Below are 12,146 nucleotides of genomic sequence, written 5' to 3'. Positions count from 1 at the left end.
GTCCAAGGGTTAGGACTAGGCACTTTCAGTCTTGCGGCCTGGGTTTGATTCCTGATTGAGGAACTAGGATTCTGCAAGATATGCCAGGACAGCCAAATTAAAGGAAAGAAAGAATTTCCAGAATTTTCAAAGGTAACTGGTTCTGAAATGTGGAAGATTTCCTATTTGCCTTTAATCCAAGAAAATTTGTTTTTAAAATGGTGGAGGTGAGAAAACATAGTTTTGGTGATGCTGTGATATATTAACATATATCTTACTTGAAACTTTGCATCATAAGTAGTTATTACCTTATTTTTCAATTTCCATTTTAGTGTAGCAGTTTGCACATAGAGCTAAAATGATCTTTTTTTTCCAATGTTATTTTGACCTAGCATTTGAAATTAATGTTTACTAGCTTCCAGTGTTCTGCATACCCTATAGCAACTCTTTATTGAACAAAGAATATTTATTCCAAGGTGGAATTTGAATCCATGCCTTCTACTTTGGAAAATTGAATTTAGTTCAATTTCATGAATCTTTATTAAGCATCTGTTATGTACAAGACATTGTTAGAAATTGAGACAGAGGTAAAGAGGAATAAGATGATACATTCCTAAGCATATTGCATTTTATTATGTATCTCATTTATTATATTTGTTAGTTCATGTGCTTTTTTTTACCCCTTATGCCAGGAAATGTGCCTTATTTGACTTTGCATACAAGTGTTAAAACTATTTGTTGAACTATGTTTTTGGCTAACTCAGTGACACAGATATAACCCATTATATCTACTATTGTGGGCAAGAATCCCTTAGAAGAAATGGAGTAGCCATCTTACTCAACAAAAGACTCCAAAATGCAGTACTTGGATGCAGTTTCAAAAACAACAGAATGATCTCTGTTCATTTCCAAGGCAAACTAATCAATATCAAATTAATCCAAGTCTATGCCCCAACCAGTAATGCTGAAGAAGCTGAAGTTGAAAAGTTCTAAGACCGTCTAGAATTAACAACCAAGAAAGATGCACTTTTCATTATAGGGGACTAGAATGCAAAAATGGGAAGTCAAGAAATATCTGGAGTTACAGGTAAATTTGGCCTTGGAGTACAGAATGAAGCAGGACAAAGGCTAATAATAGAGTTTTGCCAAGAGAATGCACTGGTCATAGCAAACCCCTCTTCCAACAAAACAAGAGAAGGCTCTACACATGGACATCACCAGATGGTTGACACTAAAATCAGATTGATTATATTCTTTGCAGCCAGAGATGGAGAAGCTCTATATAGTCAGCAAAAACAAGACTGGGAGCTGACTGTGGCTCAGATCATGAACTCCTTATTGCCAAATTCAGACTTAAACTGAAGAAAGTAGGGAAAACCACTAGACCATTCAGGTATGACCTAAATCAAATCCCTTATGATTATACAGTGGAAGTGAGAAATAGATTCAAGGTATTAGATCTGATAGTCAGAGTGTCTGAAGAACTATGGACGCTGGTCCTTGACTCTGTACAGGAGGCAGGGATCAAGACAATCCCCAAGAAAAAAAGAAATGCAAAAAGGAAAATGGTTGTCTGAGGAGGCCTTATAAATAGCTGACAAAAGAAGAGAAGTGAAAGGCAAAGGAGAAAAGGAAAGATATATTCATTTAAATGCAGAGTTCTAAAGAATAGCAAGGAGAGATAAGAAAGCCTTCCTCAGTGATTAATGCAAACAAATAGAGGAAAACAATTGAATGGGAAAGACTAGAGGTCTCTTCAAGAAAATTAGAGATACCAAGGGAATATTTCATGCAAAGATGGGCACAATAAAGGACAGAAATGGTGTGGACCTAACAGAAGCAGAGGTGGCAAGAATACACAGAAGAACTATACACAAAAGATCTTCAAGACCCAGATAATCACAATGGTGTGATCAGTCATCTAGAGCCAGACGTCCTGAAATGCAAATTCAACTGGGCCTTAGAGAGCATCACTAAGAACAAAGCTAGTGGAGGTGATGGAATTCCAGTTGACTTATTTCAAATCTTAAAAGAAGATGCTGTGAAAGTGCTGCACTCAATATGCAAGCAAATTTAGAAAACTCATCAGTGACCACCAGACTAGAAAATGTCAGTTTTCATTTCAATCCCTAAGAAAGGCAATGACAAAGAATGCTCAAACTACTGCACAACTGCACTCACCTCACACACTGGCAATGTAATGTTCAAAATTCTCCAAGCCAGGCCTCAACAGTACGTGAACTGTGAACTTCCAGATGTTCAAGCTGGATTTAGAAAAGGCAGAGGAACCAGAGATCTAATTGCCAACATCTACTGGATCATCAAAAAAGCAAGAGAGTTCCAGAAAAATACCTACTTCTGCTTTATTGGCTATGTCAAAGCCTTTGATTGTGTGGATCACAACAAACTGTGGCAAATTCTGAAAGAGTTGGGAATACCAGACCACCTGACCTGCCTCCTGAGAAATCTGTATGCAAGTCAGGAAGCAACAGTTAGAACTGTACATAGAACAACAGACTGGTTCCAAATTGGGAAAGGAGTATGTCAAGGCTAAATATTGTCACCCTGCTCATGAGAAATGCTGGGCTGGAGGAAGCACAAGCTGGAATCAAGATTGCCAGGAGAAATATCAATAACTTCAGATATGCAGATGATATCACCCTTATGGCAGAAAGGGAAGAAGAAATAAAGAGCCGCTTGATGAAAGTGAAAAAGGAGTGTGAATTAGTTGGCTTAAAATTTAACATTCAGAAAATGAAGATCATGGCATCTGGTCCCATCACTTCATTTCAAATAGATGGGGAAACAGTGGAAACAGTGACAGACTTTATTTTGGGGGGCTCCAAGATCACCACAGATGGTGACTGCAGCCATGAAATGAAAAGACACTTGCTCCTTGGAAGAAAAGTTATGACCAACCTAGACAGCATATTGAAAAGCAGAGACATTACTTTGCCAACAAACGTCCATTTAGTCAAGGCCATGGTTTTTCCAGTAGTCATGTATGGATGTGAGATTTGGACTACAAAGAAAGTGGGGCATGCAGAAGATAGTGGAGGAATATGACAGGGAGACCACTTTCTCCCCCACAAATTCATCAAAAGAACATTTGAATGCTGAGCAAATTCCACAAAAGAACTTCTGAACGCTGACAGAGGACACCAGGCAACCAGAAAGGCAGCCCATTGTCTTCAAAAGGAGTGAGAGGAAATCCAGCTCCACCCACTAGAACACTGATGCAAACTTCCCTAACCAGGAAACCTTGAAAAGCTATGTCCAACCCCACCCACAGGGAGGAACTTCCACAATAAAGAGGAACCACAAAAACTTCCAGCATACAGAAAGGCCAACCCAAACACAACAACCTAAACAAGATGAAAAGGCAGAGAAATACTCAGCAGGTAAAGGAGCATGATAAATGCCCACCAAACCAAACAAAAGAAGAGGAGATAGGGATTCTACCTGAAAAGGAATTCAGAATAATGATAGTAAAAATGATCCAAAATCTTGAAAACAAAATGGAGTTACAGATAAATAGCCTGGAGACAAGGATTGAGAAGATGCAAGAAATGTTTAAAAAGGACCTAGAAGAAATAAAAAAGAGTCAATCAATAATGAATAATGCAATAAATGAGATTTAAAAAAAAACACTCTGAAGGGAACCAACAGTAGAATAACAGAGGCAGAAGATAGGATAAGTGAGGTAGAAGATAGAATGGTGGAAATCAATGAAGCAGAGAGGAAGAAAGAAAAAATAATTAAAAGAAATGAGGAAAACCTCAGAGACCTCTGGGACAATGTCAAATGCCCCAACATTCAAATCATAGGCGTCACAGAAGAAGAAGACAAAAAGAAAGGCCATGAGAAAATACTTGAGGAGATAATAGTTGAAAACTTCTCTAAAATGGGGAAGGAAATAGTCACTCAAGTCCAAGAAAACCAGAGAGTCCCAAAGAGGATAAACCCAAGGCGAAATACCCCAAGACACATATTAATCAAATTACCAAAGATCAAACACAAAGAACAAATATTAAAAGCAGCAAAGGAAAGACAACAAATAACACATAAGGGGATTCCCATAAGGATAACAGCTGATCTTTCAATAGAAACTCTTCAGGACAGGAGGGATTGGCAAGACATACTTAAAGTGATGAAAGAGAAAAACCTACAATCCAGATTACTGTACCCAGCAAGGAGCCAGCGTGAGGAACTCCGCCCATGGCAAAGGTCATGAGGAAGGAGGCACGGCATACGCAAAGGCGGGATCGAGCCTCAGGAAACCCCCTGTTCCCGAGCATCTACCCCCAAAACCAGAGTCTGCCTACTTTACTGCTTTATGCTCTCACCTATACCTCTGACATATGGGGGGCTGTCCCCCACCGCCTCTCTCGGAGAAGGAGTTAACTTACAGCTCCAGTTAATAAAAATTCCTGGGCGTGACAAGGGTGTCTCAGGTCAAACCTCTGGGCTGGCAGACTAGTTTGTGTGACAGGATTATCCACACTCTTGCTACTATGTACATGATTGTTTACAACCTCTCAACCATAAACAGCACAGAGAGTTTGGAGTATTTGAAAGTCTTAGTTAGCATTGGGTTTTTCTAAAGATAAAAATCATGTTGGTGAAAGGTTTTTCATTTGTTGGGCCAATATTTGCTGCTAAGTCTCCATATTCCCTGCCCTTATATACATATATAATTAGCATATAGGAGAAATAAGTATTAACTTTTGATATTAATCATGTTAAACCTTAGGCTAAGTAAATTCTTTTCTTGAATATAACCCCCTGCACCCTCACCCTATAGGAATGCAACTTTATCTGGTACCTTCGGAGGGTGGCGCCTGGTTTAAGAAAAAAATCACCCCTGGAAAAAATAAGTTTTCTGGTTGACTGATTGTTATCAGAAAGAAAGGGTCATAAAATGTTAGTAGGCCCCTGGCCAGAAGATGATGTAAAACCCCTAAGACCTTTTATATGAAGCACCTGATTTTGATAAAGGTCCGGTCTGCTGACCCTGCATGACTTTGTATTCTATCTCTATGTATAACAAAAAGTATATAAGCAAACCTGAAAAATAAAGAAAACGGACCAGTTCCTGGAAAGACTGGTTTCCCCTGTGTGGTCTTTTCTCGTTCTCTCCTTTTCTGGCTGAATTCCCATCTGGAGTATGGAGGCTCGCCATGTCTACTTACTTGCCCTGGCTTCTAAGACCCACACAAGAAGCCACCGGCACCTGCTAAGGATCTCATTCAAATATGAGGGAGAAATCAAAAGCTTTACAGACAAGCAAAAGCTGAGAGAATTCACCACCACCAAACCAGCTCTTCAACAAATGCTAAAGAATCTTCTCTAGACAGGAAACACAGAAAAGGTGTATAAACTTGAACCCAAAACAACAAAGTAAATGGCAATGGGATCATACTTACCAATAATTACCTTAAATGTAAATGGGTTGAATGCCCCAACCTAAAGACAAAGCCTGGCTGAATGGATACAAAAACAAGACCCCTATATATGTTGTCTACAAGAGACCCAGCTCAAAACAAGGGACACATACAGACTGAAAGTGAAGGGCTGGAAAAAGTTATTTCACACAAATGGAGACCAAAAGAAAGCAAGAGTAGCAATACTCATCTCAGATAAAATAGACTTTGAAATAAAGGCTGTGAAAAGAGACAAAGAAGGACACTACATAATGATCAAAGGATCACTCCAAGAAGAAGATATAATAATTATAAATATATATGCACCCAACATAGGAGCACGACAATATGTAATGTAAATGCTAACAAGTATGAAAAGGGAAATTAACAATAACACAATAATAGTGGGAGACTTTAATACCCCACTCACATCTATGGATAGATAAACTAAACAGAAAATTAACATAGAAATACAAACTCTAAATGATACAATGGACCAGTTAGACCTAACTGATATTTATAGGACATCTCACCCCAAAAGAATGAATTTCACCTTTTTCTCAAGTGCACATGGAATGTTTTCCAGGATAGATCACATCCTGGGCCATAAATCTAGCCTTGATAAATTAAAAAAAAAAAAACTGAAATCATTCCAACCATCTTTTCTGACCACAATGCAGTAAGATTAGATGTCAATTACAGGAAAAAAAGACTATTTAAAATTCCAACATATGGAAGCTAAATAACATGCTTCTGAATAACCAACAAAGCACATAAGAAATCAAAACAGAAATCAAAATATGCATAGAAACGAATGAAAATGAAAAGACAACAACCCAAATCCTTTGGGACACTGTAAAAGCAATGCTAAGGGGAAGGTTCATAGCAATAGAAGCTTACCTCAAGAAATAAGAAAAAAGTCAAATAAATAACCTAACTCTACACCTAAAACAACTAGAAAAGGAAGAAATGAAAAACCCCAGGGTTAGTAGAAGGAAAGAAATCTTAAAAATTATGGCAGAAATAAATGCAAAAGAAACAAAAGAGACCATAGCAAAAATCAACAAAGCTAAAAGCTGGTTCTTTGAGAAGATAAAATTAACAAACCATTAGCCAGACTCATCAAGAAACAAAGGGAGAAGAATCATATCAACAAAATTAGAAATGAAAATGGAGAAATCACAACAGACAACACAGAAATACAAAGGATCATAAGAGACTACTGTCAGAAATTATAGGCGAATAAAATGGACAACTTGGAAGAAATGGACAAATTTTTTAAAAAGTGTAACTTTCCAAAACTTAATCAGGAAGAATTAGAAAATCTTAACAGACTCATCACAAGCATGGAAATTAAAACTCTAGTCAGAAATCTTCCAGCAAACAAAAGCCAAGGACCAAATGGCTTCACAGCTGAATTCTACCAAAAGTTTAGAGAAGAGCTAACACCTATCTTACTCAAACTCTTCCAGAAAATTGCAGAGGAAGGTAAACTGCCAAACTCATTCTATGAGGCCACCATCACCCTAATACCAATACCAGACAAAGATGCCACAAAAAAAGAAAAACTATAGACCAATAACACTGATGAACATAGATACAAAAATCCTTAACAAAACCCCAGCAAACAGAATCCAACAACATATTAAAAAGGTCATGCATCATGACCAAGTGGGCTTTATCCCAGGGATGCAAGAATTCTTTGATATCTGCAAATCAATCAATGTAACACACCACATTAACAAATTGAAAGATAAAAATCATATGATTATCTCAATAGATGCAGAGACAGCCTTTGACAAAATTCAACATCCATTTATGATAAATACCCTCCAGAAAGCAGGTATAGAAGGAACATATCTCAACATAATAAAAGCTATATATGACAAACCCACAGCAAACATTATCCTCAATGGGAAAAAATTGAAAGCATTTCCCCTAAAGTCAGGAATAAGACAAGGGTGCCCACTCTCACCACTACTATTCAGCATAGTTTTTGAAGTTTTGGCAACAGCAATCAGAGAAGAAAAAGAAATAAAAGGAATCCAGAATGGAAAAGAAGAAGTGAAACTCTTACTGTTTGCAGATGACATGATGCTCTACATAGAAAATCCTAAAGACTCCACCAGAAAATTATTAGAGCTAATCAATTAATATAATAAAGTTGAGGGATATAAAATTAACACGCAGAAATCCCTTGCATTCCTATACACTACCAATGAGAAAACAAAAAGAGAAATTAAGGAAACAATCCCATTCACCATTGCAATGAAAAGAATAAAATACTTAGGAATATATCTATCTAAAGAAACAAAAGAGCTATATATAGAAAAGTATAAAACACTGATGAAAGAAATCAAAGATGACACAAATGGATGGAGAAATATACCATATTCATGGATTGGAAGAATTAATAAATTGAAAATGAGTATACTACCTAAAGCAATCTATAGATTCAATGCAATCCCTATCAAGCTACTGATGGTATTTTTCACAGAACTAGAACAAATAATTTCACAGTTTGTTTGGAAACACATAAAACCTTGAATAGGCAAAGCAATCTTGAGAAAGAAGAATGGAACTGGAGGAATCAACCTGCCTGACTTCAGGCTATGCTACAAAGCTACAGTCATCAAGACAGTATGGAACTGGCACAAAGACAGAAATATAGATCAATGGAACAAAATAGAAAGCCTAGAGATAAATCCAAGCACCTATGAACACCTTATCTTTGACAAAGGAGGCAAGAATGTATAATGGAGAAAAGACAATCTCTTTAACAAGTGGTGCTGGGAAAACTGGTTCAGAATTTGTAAAAGAATGAAACTAGAACATTTTCTAACACCATACACAAAAATAAACTCAAAATGGATTAAAGATCTAAATGTAAGACCAGAAACTATAAAAATCCTAGAGGAAAACAAAGGCAAAACACTCTCTGACATAAATCATAGCAGGATCCTCTATGACCCACCTCCCAGAGTAATGAAAATTAAAGCAAAAATAAACAAATGGGATCTAATTAAACTTAAAAGCTTTTGCACAACGAAGAAAACTATAAGCAAGGTGCAAAGACAGCCTTCAGAATGAGAGAAAGTAATAGCAAATGAAGCAACTGACAAAGAATTTATCTCAAAAATATGCAAGCAGCTCCTGCAGCTCAATTCCAGAAAAATAAACGACCCAATCAAAAAATGGGCCAAAGAACTAAACAGACATTTCTCCAAAGAAGACATACAGTTGACTAACAAACACATGAAAAGATGCTCAACATTATCAGAGAAATGCAAATCAAAACCACAATGAGGTACCATCTCACACTGCTAGCCAAAAGTCTACAACTAATAAATGCTAGAGAGGGTGTGGAGAAAAGCGAACCCTCTTACACTGTTGGTGGGAATGCAAACTAGTACAGCCACTATGGAGAACAGTGTGGAGATTCCTTCAAAAACTGGAAATAGGACTGCCTTGCTGCTGCTGCTGTTGCTGCTGAGTCGCTTCAGTCGTGTCCGACTCTGTACGACCCCATGGACCGCAGCCCACCAGGCTCTGCCGCCCCTGGGTCTGCCTTATGACCCAGCCATCCCACTGCTGGGCATACACACCAAGGAAACAAGAATTGAAAAAGACACGTGTTCCCCAGTATTCATCAGTTCAGTTCAGTTGCTCAGTCGTGTCAGACTCTTTGCGACCCCATGAATTACAGCACGCCAGGCCTCCCTGTCCATCACCAACTCCTGGAGTTCACTCAGACTCACGTCCATCGAGTCAGTGATGCCATCCAGCCATCTCATCCTCTGTCCCCTTCTCCTCCTGCCCCCAATCCCTCCCAGCATCAGAGTCTTTTCCAATGAGTCAACTCTTCGCATGAGGTGGCCAAAGTACTGGAGCTTCAGCTTCAGCATCATTCCCTCCAAAGAAATCCCAGGGCTGATCTCCTTCAGAATGGACTGGTTGGATCTCCTTGCAGTCCAGGGGACTCTCAAGAGTCTTCTCCAACTTTTCTCAAAAGCATCAATTCTTCAATGCTCAGCCTTCTTCACAGTCCAACTCTCACATCCATACATGACCACTGGAAAAAACACAGCCTTGACTAGATGGACCTTTGTTTGCAAAGTAATGTCTCTGCTTTTCAATATGCTATCTAGGTTGGTCACAACTTTCCTTCCAAGGAGTAAGCGTCTTTTAATTTCATGGCTGCAATCACCATCTGCAGTGATTTTGGAGCCCAAAAAAGTAAAGTCTGACACTTTTTACACTGTTTCCCCATCTATTTCCCATGAAGTGATGGGACCAGATGCCATGATCTTCGTTTTCTGAATGTTGAGCTTTAAGCCAACTTTTTCACTCTCCTCTTTCACTTTCATCAAGAGGCTTTTTAGTTCCTCTTCACTTTCTGCCATAAGGGTGGTGTCATCTGCATATCTGAGGTTATTGATATTTCTCCCAGCAATCTTGATTCTAGCTTGTGCTTCTTCCAGCCCAGCGTTTCTCATGATGTACTCTGCATAGAAGTTAAATAAGCAGGGTGACAGTATACAGCCTTGACGTACTCCTTTTCCTATTTGGAACCAGTCTGTTGTTCCATATCCAGTTCTGACTCTTGCTTCCTGGCCTGCATATAGGTTTCTCAAGAGGCAGGTCAGGTGATCTGGTATTCCCATCTCTTTCGGAATTTTCCATAGTTCATCACAGCACTGTTTATAATAGCCAGGACAAGGAAGCAACCTAGATGTCCATCAGCAGATGAATGTATAAGAAAGCTGTGGTACATATACACAATGGAGCATTACTCAGCCATTAAAAAGAATGTATTTGAATCAGTTCTAATGAGGTAGATAAAACTGGAGCCTATTATACAGAGTGAAGTAAGTCAGAATGAAAAACACCAATACAGTATACTAATGTATATAAATGGAATTTAGGAAGATGGTAATGATTACCCTATATGCGAGACAGCAAAAGAGACACAGATGTATAGAACTTTCTTTTGGACTCTGTGGGAGAAGGCGAGGGTGGGATGATTTTAGAGAATATCATTGAAACATGTATATTATCATATGTGAAACAGATCACCAGTCTAGCTTTGATGCATGAGACAAAGTGCTCAGGGCTGGGATGACCCTGAAGGATAGGATGGGGAGGGAAGGTGGGAGGGGGGTTCAGGATGGGGAACACATGTACACACATGGCTGATTCATGTGAATGTATGGCAAAACCCACTACAATATTATAAAGTAATTAGCCTCCAATTAAAATAAATTAAAAAAAGGAAGAAAGGTTAGCACTGGTGAATCGATACTTTTGAACTCTGGTGTTGGAGAAGACTCTTGAGAGTCCCTTGGACAGCAAGGAGATCTATCCAGTCCATCCTAAAGGAGATCAGTTCTGGGTGTTCATTGGAAGGCCTGATGCTGAAGCTGAAACTCCAATACTTTGGCCACCTGATGTGAAGAACTGACTTGTTTGAAAAGATCCTTATGCTGGGGAAGATTGAAGGTGGGAGGAGAAGGGGACTACAGAGGATGAGATGGTTGGATGGCATCACTGATTTAATGGACATGAGTTTGTGTATACTCTGGGAGTTGGTGATGGACAGGGAGGCCTGGCATGCTGCAGTCCACAGGGTCACAAAGAGTTGGACATGACTGAGTGACTGAACTGAACTGAACTGAACTGAGTGACACAGAACTATGTCACTCTGATCTCAAATACTGGAGATGGACCCTCATGGAATTTGACTGTCAGCCCAAGACTCTCAGTGGCTAGATTTATCATAAAAAATTCCTACTACTGTACTTCTACTACAAGTTTTAGCCATGAAATTTTCTGATCAGATCTTTAGATTTGTTTATTTTCTTTTCCTTTTTGATGTGATGTTGTCCCTCTGTGAATGGTTGGGCCTATAGTTGACTAGAAGAAGTATGTTGTTGCTGCTGCTGCTGCTGCTGCTGCTGCTGCTAATTTGCTTTTGTTGTGTCCCACTCTGTGCAACCCCATAGACTGCAGCCCACCAGGCTCTCTCATCCCTGGAATTCTCCAGGTAAGAACACTGGAGTGGATCTAAGAAGTATGTTAGATACATGAGACAAGGTGCTTTAAAGATACATTAAAAAGGAACAAACAATTGTAGAAGATAGGAAACAATTGGAGCACAGGTATTAAGGCAGAAAACCACAGGGAATAATCAACAAAGAGGAGTAATGCAATATGACCAAAGTAGAATATGTAATGCCAAAAGGGAGTTGTTGTTCAGTCACTCAGTCGTGTCCAACTCTTTGCAACCCCGTGGACTGCAGCATGCCAGGCTTCCCTGTCCTTCATTGTCTCCCAGAGCTTGCTCAAACTCATGTCAATGGAATCGGTGATGCCATACAACCCAAAAGGGAGTAATGTAAAATAATGCAGGAAATATTTGTTCAATTAGGAACCGACATGCTGCTGCTAAGTCGCTTCAGTCCTGTCCGACTCTGTGCAACTCCATAGACGGCAGCCCACCAGGCTCCCCCATCCCTGGGATTCTCTAGGCAAGAATACTGGAGTGGGTTGCCATTTCCTTCTCCAAGGTACCTACATAGTAGAGCTAATAATGGTGTTACTGTTTATACTTGCCTGAGCTGTTGACCTTTATTAATACAGATAAAGTCTTCATTCCATGGCCCTTGATTGCATCCAGAATCTTCCAACTTTCTCTCTAAGGTGCTCCAGAATCAGTGTGTGGATTAATTCAGTTCATCATACCAA

This window comes from Oryx dammah, unplaced genomic scaffold, assembly GCF_014754425.2.
Source record: "Oryx dammah isolate SB20612 unplaced genomic scaffold, SCBI_Odam_1.1 HiC_scaffold_23, whole genome shotgun sequence".
Taxonomy (NCBI): domain Eukaryota; kingdom Metazoa; phylum Chordata; class Mammalia; order Artiodactyla; family Bovidae; genus Oryx; species Oryx dammah.
This window is presented reverse-complemented; position numbering follows the sequence as displayed.